This window comes from Dendropsophus ebraccatus, chromosome 14 (assembly GCF_027789765.1).
Source record: "Dendropsophus ebraccatus isolate aDenEbr1 chromosome 14, aDenEbr1.pat, whole genome shotgun sequence".
Lineage (NCBI taxonomy): Eukaryota > Metazoa > Chordata > Amphibia > Anura > Hylidae > Dendropsophus > Dendropsophus ebraccatus.
In genome coordinates this window covers 62118745-62130290 of record NC_091467.1, presented here as the reverse complement: position 1 = coordinate 62130290, position 11546 = coordinate 62118745, and positions in this window count along the sequence as shown.

The window sequence follows — 11546 nt, the reverse complement described above, 5'->3', positions numbered from 1 at the left end:
GGCCCCGTAAACTCACAGCTCCAGCCGCATGCGCCGCACCTCTCGCGCGGTCCTGTGCGGTCAGCTGTTACATGTATGCCACTGAGCAGGAAACTAGAGAGGTGCGGCGCGCGGGGCTGGAGCTGTGAGCTTACGGGGCCGGCGAGCATCAGGTGACCTGTCCCGGAAGCTCAATGGACTGGTTAGAACAGGTAGTGGTATCGGAGCCCCCTACTTTAAAAGGGGCAGATCCGCCTTGAAGAGGTCCGGCGGCCGCGGCCCCTGGCTGTTCCAGTGAGGTGGGGGCGGTAGTGTATGTAGGTGGTGGGCTTGCCGCGGGCCCGCGCGCGCGGGGGGGAGGGGGGGTTGGGGGCGGCGGTGGTTCGAGTGCCAGTGAGGGGGGCGGCGGCCTGAGCTTTGCCTCAGGCGGCACAGACCCCAGAATCGGCCCTGCCCCCACCCCACTGTAACTATGGCAGCACTAGCGTGGTGTTCATAGTACAGGATAAATAATGTCATGATGCCCTGATTTGTGCAAAATTGCAGTAAAAAAGCAGCATATTTTTTTTGCAAATCATGGCAGAACTGTAGCCAGGAGACAATACACTACTGAAAGTATAAGTCTCTTTGGGTGGCCATGGGCCCTCCAGGAGCTCTGGGCCCCGGGCTACCGCCCGAAACAGACCTATTACAATCCGCTACTGCTAATAGGTGACACTGGCCCCAGATCTTGGTACCTGGGATGAGCAGAGTGCTGAGGGTTCCCTGGCTGACACTCGCGCTGCGAGATGGAGTTCATAGACTTTTACAGTAACTTTGCTCCACCCGGATCAGTTCCGAGCTCTTTGCCTCTTTAGTGGATACTGTCCTGCACTGTTTTTTCTCCTAGTCCAAGGCATGGGTTGAGGTGATCTGTTGGCTAGTTCTCTCCTGAGAGGTTTAACACGGCACCCTGTAGGATATAGGCACTGTGTTACAGCCGTGGCATGCTGCGGCCACGCTGTCACTTCAGGCTCCAGCCCCGCTCTCACCTCCCTTTGTGTGCGTCCTCCTCCTGCTCTCGCCCCCCTTGTTCTGTCCTCCCGTTCCGCCTCCTAGGGCGCGCTCGCCGGCACTGCTGTAATTTAAACCGGGGAGATCTTGCGTTGGGGTCCTGACTGTCCCAACCGCTGCCTGAAGATCCCTACGATCCGGTCTTCGTCGTCATCACCAGACCTGCTCAAAGCACTCTCTGGCCTCCCGGCTGAATACAAGGACCTGGCGGATGTATTTTCCGCAAAGGAGGCTGACACCCTACCTCCTCACCGACCTTACGATTGCCCCATTGACCTCCTCCTGGGTGCAATGCCTCCTCATGGCCGGGTGTACCCACTTTCAGTTCCGGAGACAGAGGCCATGTCGACATATATCAAGGAGAATCTCCAGAAGGGCTTTATCCGCAAGTCCACATCTCCAGCAGGTGCAGGCTTCTTCTTTGTCCAGAAAAAGGACGGTTCCCTCCGTCCATGTATCGACTATCGGGGCCTTAATGACGGTGAAGAATCGGTACCCTCTTCCACTAATACCAGAATTGTTTGACTGTCTCCATGGAGCCCGGATCTTCACCAAGCTGGATCTCAGGGGAGCTTATAATCTGATCGTGATGCGTGAGGGGGACGAATGGAAAATCGCCTTCAACACCAGGGATGGGCACTTCGAGTATTTAGTCATGCCTTTTGGTCTGTGCAATGCCCTGGCGGTTTTCCAGGAATTTCTTAATGACATATTCCGGGACCTGCTTTATGTCTGTGTCGTCGTATATCTGGACGACATCCTAATCTACTCCCTAGATTCACGGACCCACGTGAGATAAGTTCGCCAAGTACTGCAACGGTTAAGGGCCAACCACCTATATGCCAAGTTGGAGAAGTGCCTGTTCCACCAAACCAATCTCCCGTTCTTGGGGTACATAGTTTCAGGCCACGGCTTACAAATGGAACCAGCCAAGCAATCAGCTGTAGTACTATGGCCACGCCCCGTTGGACTTAATGCCATACAAAGGTTTCTGGGGTTCGCAAATTACTATCGGCAATTTATAGCCCATTTCTACACCCTGGTGGCACCCATTGTGGCCATTACCAAAAAGGGAGCTGATCCAAAACTATGGTCTGCTGAAGCTGAGCAATTAAGAACTTCTAACCATTAAGTTGGCTCTAGAGGAATGGCGCCATCTCCTGGAGGGAGCTAATCATCCAGTCACCATCTACACGGACCATAAAAATCTTCTGTACCTTCAGACCACTCAACGCCTTAACCCTGGTCAGGCCAGGTGGTCGCTCTTTTTCTCTAGATTTGACTTCCTCATTAATTTCCGTCTTGCAGACAAGAACAAAAGAGCCGACGCTCTCTCACAAGCATCCAATGTCCTGGGACAAGAAGATGTACCTCGTCACTTTAATCCTCCCAAACGCCTGGTTCCCGTGGCTACTTCCGTCCTGAAAATCTTCCCCCTGGCAAAACTTTTGTTCGTGCTGCTCTCAGGAAGAAAATCCTGAACTGGGGTCATTCCTCCTTGGTCGCAGGCCACCTTGGTATCCACAAAACCAGACAATTAATATCTCGTTACTATTGGTGGCCCAGTCTTCCTCAAAATGTCAAGGACTTTGTGGCGTTGTGTTCTACCTGTGCCCAGAACAAGATCCTTCATCAAAGGCCAGCCTGTCTTCTCCAGCCTTTGCCTATCCCTGAGCAGCCATGGACACACATCGCAATGGTCTTTGTTACTGATCTCCCACCTTCCACTGATAACACAGTTGTCTGGGTGATCACAGACCTGTTCTCCAAGATGTCCCATTTTGTACCACTTCCCAAGCTGCCTTCTGCTCCTTGTTTGGCAAGTCTTTTCTTACAGCATATCTTCAGACTGCATGGTCTTCCTCAAACAATCGTCTCGGACAGAGGACCTCAATTTGTTTCCAGATTCTGGCAAGCCCTCTGTTCCCGGCTCCAGGTGAAGTTGGACTTCTTTTCTGCCTACCATCCGGAGTCCAATGGGCAGGTCGAAAGAGTTAACCAGATTTTGGGAAACTATCTCCGGCATTTTATCTTGGCGCGTCAGGACAACTGGTCAGACCTACTTCCCTTGGCAGAGTTTGCTTATAATCATCATAACTCCAGTTCCACTGGCAACTCACCATTCTTCATTGTCTATGGCCGACACCCACGTCCTCCTTTACCTGTACCCGCGTCCTCTGAGGTACCTGCCGTGGACGAACTGGTGACTGACTTTAAGTCTATCTGGGAGCACACCAGGCAATCTCTACTTCGTGCAACAGGTCGAATGAAGGTCCAAGCAGACAAGAGGAGGAGACCTATGCTCCAGGTGACAAGGTTTGGCTTTCCGCCAAATATATACGTCTCAAGATCCCAAGTTACAAGTTGGGCCCACAGTTCCTTAGATCATTCGTGGTGCTGAAGCGTATCCATCCGGTAACCTACAAGCTTCGCCTACCGGCCACCATGAGACTTCCCAACTCCTTCCATGTCTCCCTCCTGAAACCTGTGGTCCTCAACCGTTTTTCTAGGAAAGCAATCTCTCCCCCACAGCAAGCAGCATCCTCCGACATCTATGCTGTCAAGGACATTCTGGATATGAAGATGGTCAGGGGTAGACGATTATTCCTGGTTGACTGGAAGGGTTTTGGCCCTGAAGAGAGGTCTTGGGAGCCCGAAGCCAACATTCTGGATCAGGACCTCATCAAGAAATTCTTGCAGACAAGAAAGAGGGGGAGGCCACAGCCACGGCACGCCGTCACGTCAGGCTCCAGCTCCGCTCTTACCTTCCTCCGTGTGCGTCCTCCTCCTGCTCTCGCCCCCCTCCTTCTGGACTCCCGTCCTCGCTCTTGCCAGCGTGCGCGTCCCCGCCTCCTAGGGCGCGCGCCAGCACTGCTATAATTTAAAGGCACAGTACCTTCCTAATTGGACACACACAGGCACACTCCTATAAATTGCCGCCCTGCCCTACCACAGGTGTTGGAGCCTCTGCATGCTTCCCTTTAGTGTGTGGCCCAGCTCTCCGTTGTTTCCTGCCCATTGTTTCCTGCCCGTTGGTTCCTGTCTGTTGTTCCTGCCCGTTGTGCCAGCCCGTAGTCTCTGTCACCAGCGTTTTTTCCTGACTACTATTCTGTGTGACCACCTGCCTGCCTGCTAGCCTACTGATCCCGCTACACCTCGTCCACCGTCACTAGCTAGCCAAGCCTGGGGTAGCGACCTGGGGGTCGCCTGCCGCAGCAAGTCCATCCCACCTTGCAGTGGGCTCTGGTGAAGACCAGCTCCCTGGTGCAGCTAACGTCATTGCCGGTGACGGTCCAGTGGGTCCACGACTCCAGTCATTACACACTGTGTGAGAAGTTTGTAACAGAGCACTGTTCTGCGTCCTACCCATGCGGGGCACTGACTAAGACTACTCCTCTTCCTTTATCGGGGGGGGGGGGGGGGGGAGGGGCCTGGCAGAGGGACAGGGCCCAGGTAGGACCACCGTGGAGAGCAATCTTGTCTGAATCCTTCCTCCACAGAATCCCAACTAAGATGACTCCTTCACCCAAGGGACTAACTTCCTATTCATGCTGTGGTTGGGTGAAAAGAGTGCAACAGAAGAACAGAGAGAAGAGGTGATAGGATAGAAGAAAGTAAAGATCCTACTGGTCCACAGATTCTGGTACACACAAACACAATAACCCTTTGAGACAATTCAGCTGTGCAGCTTATTCACTTCAATACATAATATAGCGACATCTAGTGGTCATCTTTTAATACTACTTTGGCTGCAATAAGACCACAAAAAGTACAGATTTTTGCGAAGGGTGTAAACAACAGTAACACCCCTAGTGGGACACCACACATGCAGAGGGTAGGAGGAGCACTGGAGCATGGACTGGTAAGGTATTACCTGTTTGGGCAATCATCAGCCATTGGCACGGTCGGTAGCCATTTTTAGGTCTGGTTTCATTGGCTGATCGTTGTCTCTATTACACAGAGCAATAATCATCAGAATTATTGCTCCGTTTAATAAGCCCCTTCATATTCAAGAAGTCAAGGAGATCACCCCTTACTCTTCATGTTAAGCTTCAGGGTATGTATGTTCTCAAGGAATTGATCTTGGTAACATAGACAATGGTAGGAGTCTGGGTGGAGCTGTGGAGATGACCCAAGAAGAAATCTCTGATGTGTTACATGGAGTCCTTAGTTCTTTCCTTCTGCTTGCTATCGTGGATGATCTGCGCTACCTAAGCCACTTGTGTGGGTTGCAGAGTTCTTCTCCTGCTACCACGAGTGTGAAAGCACCACCAACATTCAAAAGTGACAAAAACATCAGCCAGAAAGCATAGGTACTGAGAAATGGTCCATGGTCCCACCTGCAGAACCACTCCTTTATTGAGTGTGTCTTGCTAATTGCATGTGAAATAGATTGTCAATCATTGTGTTGTTTAATTGTTCCCTTTATTTCTTTGAGCAGTGTACATTCTATGTTAGTGATCAAGGTTCCAATTCTTTATTAGATCTTAACCCCTTAACGACCACGGGCGTATATTTACGCCCTGCGGCCGCCTTGGGGAGTTCAGAGCGGGGCCCGGCAGCGACCCCGCTCTGAACTGCCACGGTCCCGGGTACCACATGTAGCCCGCGACTGCGGCAATTAGCTAATTAAGGATTCAGATACAGCTGTCAAAGTTTACAGCTGCATCTGAATCCTTTATGCAGCCGATTCCCTGGTGTCTAGTGGAAGCGATCCACACGCCCGGCTCGGGCCGGGGTCTGCGCCGCAATGGTGCTGATCCCGACTCGGCACTCAATTGCTTTCGGCTGCAGCAGCCGGAAGCAATCCAGTGCCTATCTCATTGATCTTTGCTGTATTACTATACAGCATAGATCTCAATGAGAGATCAGTGTGCTTATACTAGAAGTCCCCCAGGGTGGCTTCTAGTGTAAGTGTAAAAGAAAAAAAAAAAGTGTTGTTATTAATAAAAAGCCCTCTCCCCTAATAAAAGTTTGAATCACCCCCCTTTTCCCATGTTATAAATAAAAATAAATAAATAAACATGTTTGGTATTGCCATTTGCGTAATCGCCCGAAAATTAATTTATCACATTCCCGATCTTCTACGTAAGCGCAAAAAAATCTCAAAATGCAAAATTGTGCATTTTTGGTCGCATCAAATCCAGAAAATTTTTAATGAAAAGCGATCAAAAAGTTGCATATGCGCAATCAAGGTATCGATAGAAAGAACACATCATGACACCTCACACAGCCCCACAGATCAAAGGATAAAAGCCCTATAAGCCTGGGAATGGAGCGAATCTTCCTTACAGTATTGAGTACTGAGCCATGATTTGGTGTGAGACGTTCAGGATGTGTTGGTAATAAAGTGATTGGTTGGGCTTGAGAGTGAAGTAGTTGCCTCTTGTGGCTGTTGGCTTCCATTGCCTATTGCAGATAGATAGATAGATAGATAGGGCAGGGCTCCAGATGGCGACCAAAATGGTCGCCAATGCGACTGCCATTTTGCAAATGGCGCCCAGATTTATTAATCTGGGCGCCATTTGCGACTGGCCCCGGCGGCAGCGCGCTGTCTCTTTAAGATGCGCGGCTGATGCGCGGCTGCCGGGGGTGTCCCGTCCTATCCCCGGCAGCGCGGCGCATCAGTGAGCTGCCTGGGGCCCTGACTTCCGGCACAGGAAGCGCACGTCAGAGACGCTTCCTGTGTCAGAAGTCACAGCCCCGGCGTACAGGGAGCTCACTGACGCGACGCGCTGCCGGGGATAGGACGGAACACCCCCGGCAGCCGCGCATCAGCCGGGGACAGCACCTAAAGAAGAAGAGGATCGCCGGGGGAGCGGGTTGTCAGGTGAGTTTGTTTGTTTGTTTTTTTAAAATATTGCTTAGCATAGAGGAAAGGGGGGGGGGGGCTTTATAATGGGGGGAAGAGAAGGGGGGCATCTATAATGGGGGGAGAAGAGGGGCCATCTTCAAGGGGGGGAGAGGGGGCCATCTATAAGGGGAGGGGGTATCTATAAGGGGAGGGGGTATCTATAAGGGGGGAGAAGAGGGGGCATCTATAATGGGGGGGGGGGAGGGGGCCATCTATAAGGGGAGGGGGTCATCTATAAGGGGGGGAGAAGAGGGGGCATCTATAATGGGGGGGAGAGGGGGCATCTATAAGGGGAGGGGGTCATCTATAAGGGGGGGAGAAGAGGGGGCATCTATAATGGGGGGGGAGAGGGGGCCATCTATAAGGGGAGGGGGGGTCATCTATAAGGGGGGGGGGTCATCTATAAGGGGGGGAGAAGAGGGGGCATCTATAATGGGGGGGAGAGGGGGCATCTATAAGGGGAGGGGGTATCTATAAGGGGGGGGAGAGGGGGCATCTATAATGGGGGGAGGAAGGGGCATCTATAATGGGGGTAGAGAGGGGGCATCTATAAGGGGGGGGGTCATCTATAAGGGGGGGAGAAGAGGGGGCATCTATAATGGGAGGGGGTATCTATAAGGGGGGGGGGAGAGGGGGCATCTATAATGGGGGGGAGGAGGGGGCATCTATAATGGGGGTAGAGAGGGGGCATCTATAAGGGGAGGGGGCCATCTATAAGTGTAGGGCAAACTGGCTGCAGACACTGGGAGATAGATATATGCACAATTATTATTATCAGGGCCCCTCAGGTGTCTGTATTGTAGGGGGTCACTTGCATTAGTCACTAGGTGAGAGATATATCTATCTATATACACATCTTGTGGGGGGGGTCACTATGGCTGCAGTCATAAGTCTAGCTCAGTATGTATAGACTGTTGCAAGCTTTTAAAGGGAACCTGTCACCCCCGATGCCGGGGTGACAGGCTCCCAACCCCCCGTTAGAACCCCCTATACTCACCTCATTGCGCCGGGTCCTGCTTCTGAAGATGGTCGGGTCACGGAGATCTCAGCCGCTGCAGCCCGGCGCGCACACTGAGAGATGAGTCCAACGCTCATAGAGAATGACGGAGCGCTGGACTCCTCCCATCATTCTCTATGAGCGTTGGACTCATCTCTCAGCGCACGCCGGGCTGCAGCGGCTGAGATCTCCGTGACCCGACCATCTTCAGAAGCGGGACCCGGCGCGATGAGGTGAGTATAGGGGGTTCTAACGGGGGGTTGGGAGCCTGTCACCCCGGCACGGGGGTCGACAGGTTCCCTTTAAGTTCAAGTTCAGAAGAGTAAGCCTCATTAGAAGGCTAGCCAAGTGAAGCTGAAGTACTGAGTCAGACTGAAAACGTTCAACATGGAAACTTGCAACTTGACAACCATATACAAACTAAGAAAAGAAAGGATCTAAAGGAGGAGGAGGCTGCCGTGGCCTCTGCACACAGTAAGTCCCATTTAACATAACATTAATTTTACATGGTTTAAAATGTTGGCGACCAAATATTCTATTTGGCGCCTAAATTTTTCAGGTTAGGAGCCAATGGCTCCTAGGTAAATTTTTTAGTCTGGAGCCCTGTAGGAGATAGATGGATAGGAGATAGATAGATAGATAGATAGATAGATAGATAGATAGATAGATAGATAGATGCTTTTGATCCAGTGACAAAGGAAGAAGTCTCCAAGCTCCTCTCCTCCTCTCGTCCTACTACCTGCCCTACTGATCCTATTCCCTCACACCTCCTCCAGTCCCTCTCTCCTGCTGTCACTACTTACCTCACCAAAATATTCAACCTCTCCCTCTCCTCTGGTATCTTTCCCTCCTCATTCAAGCACTCTGTAATCACCCCGCTACTGAAAAAACCTTCTCTAGACCCATCCTGTGCAGCCAACTATCGACCTGTCTCCAATCTCCCCTTCATCTCTAAGCTCCTGGAACGTCTTGTCTACTCTCGCCTTACTCGCTATCTCTCTGATAACTCTCTTCTTGACCCTCTACAGTCTGGCTTCTGACCCCTTCACTCCACCGAAACTGCTCTCACCAAGGTGTCAAACGATCTGCTGAAGGCCAAGTCACAAGGAAACTACTCCTTGCTGATTCTCCTGGATCTCTCAGCAGCGTTTGACACTGTGGACCACCAGCTTCTCCTCTCCACACTCGGCTCTCTTGGTCTTAAGGACTCTGTTCTCTCCTGGTTCTCTTCCTACCTCTCAAACCGCTCCTTCAGTGTGACCTTCTCTGGCTCTGCTTCTTCTCCCTTACCTCTTACTGTTGGGGTTCCCCAGGGGTCAGTCCTGGGTCCCCTCCTCTTCTCCCTCTATACAGCCCCCATCGGACAGACCATCAGCAGGTTTGGCCTGCAATACCATCTCTATGCTGATGACACCCAGTTATATACCTCCTCCCGCGACATCTCCCCTGCCTTCCTGCAAAATGCAAGTGACTGTCTATCTGCTCTCTCTAACACTATGACCTCTCTGTTCCTCAAACTTAATCTCTCTAAAACTGAACTTCTTGTATTTCCTCCCTCTAACAAACCTAAACCCGACATCTCACTCTCAGTCTGTGGTACTAGCATAACTCCTGTGCATCAAGATCGATGTCTGGGGGTCATGCTAGACTCTGACCTATCCTTCACTCCCTATATCCAAGCTCTTACACGCTCCTGTCATCTTCATCTCAAAAACATCTCCAGAATCCGTCCATTTCTCACCACTGACACCGCTCAGACTCTTACTGTCGCCCTGATCCATTCCCGTCTTGACTACTGTAACTCCCTACTAATCGGTCTTCCTTTCTCTAAGCTCTCCCCTCTCCAGTCTATCCTGAACGCAGCAGCCAGGCTAATCTTCCTCTCCAGCCGCTATACCGACGTCTCCCTTCTGTGCCAGTCACTGCACTGGTTAACCATTAAATATAGAACACAGTTCAAACTCCTCACCCTCACCCATAAAGCTCTCCACAACTCTGCCTCTCCATACACCTCCTCCCTCATCTCCACCTATCATCCTTCCCGTGCTCTGCGTTCTGCTAATGACCTTACATTAACCTCTTCTTTAATCAGAACTTTTCATTCCCGCCTCCAAGACTTCTCTCGTGCTGCACCAGTTCTCTGGAACTCTTTACCCAAAGACCTCAGACTTATTTCCAACATCCCCAGTTTCAAGCGCGCCCTGAAGACCCATCTCTTCAGGCGTGCTTATAACATTTCGTAATCTCGTCTCCCTTTGCTATCCCCTCTCTATAACTTCTTCGGTGCTAGGTACACTGTCCTTGTTATCTGAGCTTAGAAAATGGAATGTGACTGGCTTGCCCAGCCGCCTATAGGCACTTAGAGATTCCATGTACATTGACTGGAACATTGACAAATAAAGCACTTGTTGCCTCTTGTGTTACTCCCAGTCATCCTAGCCTGTAAGCTCTTGAGAGCAGGTCACTAATTTGTTATTGTAATTTATTCATTGTATAATTTAATATATAACCTGTAATGTATTTATATATTTAAATAAGCACTGCGGAATCTGTTGGCGCTATACAAATAAATATTATTATTATTATTCCGTATGGTGAGAGTTCCGGCCGGCACTAACTACAAGGTACACCCAATGTGGGAAACCCGGGACTGGAGTATATAGCACACAGACTGTATCCAAACCGTGGAGCGGCGGTGCAGAGACAAAAAAGGCAGGATAAATGAACAAGGATCAAGAAACAGAGTCTCGCACTCACCGGACTGAAGATGCAAGTGGTTTATTTCCGATACATCAGAGTAGGCTAGGCGGGGAGAGGGGAGATGGTGAAGCAGGTGTGTTCAGCAGGAGCAACAAAATGTTTCACGCCTACAGAGGCGCTTCGTCGGGCTAGGCGACGAAGCGCCTCTGTAGGCGTGAAACATTTTGTTGCTCCTGCTGAACACACCTGCTTCACCATCTCCCCTCTCCCCGCCTAGCCTACTCTGATGTATCGGAAATAAACCACTTGCATCTTCAGTCCGGTGAGTGCGAGACTCTGTTTCTTGATCCTTGTTCATTATTATTATTATTATTATTATTATAATAGATAGATAGATAGATAGATAGATCATTGTACTTGATTGACCTTTTTAGTGTCTATCTCTTTTTTCTCGATGTTCCCCCCATGGATGTGTTTACTCTCAGGACATCTGTAGTTGCTATTTTGTATCCTATGTGTGCCACTGACGAGTATCACCTTAGGTTTACAGTTCAGGCTGTGGCTCAGTGCCCTCTGGTGGAAGTAGCAGAAAAACACACTCAACATTTTGACTCCTCAGCTGCAGGAAATACGTTGTATCACCCAGTACAACTTCCCTCACAGAAGAGAGCTGAACCCAGGTGCTCAATATGAGAGTCCAAGCACATACCCCTGAGCTATCACACTGCTCACTAATGTGGTGTACCCCTGGATAGTGTTATAGCGGAGGGACAGCCGGTCACTTGCTAGGTGTTATGGTGTGACGTGGTGGATGGCCGAGATACAGCCGGACCTTATTATGTTGTCACGTGATGCCAGTGCCTGGTGGGCACACAGGTGTGATAGCACGCCTGCTTTTAGTGTGTAAGGCCGGTTGTACCCTTTTCCCCTGTGGTCAGTGTCCTGCCGGGCTGCTACCCGGTC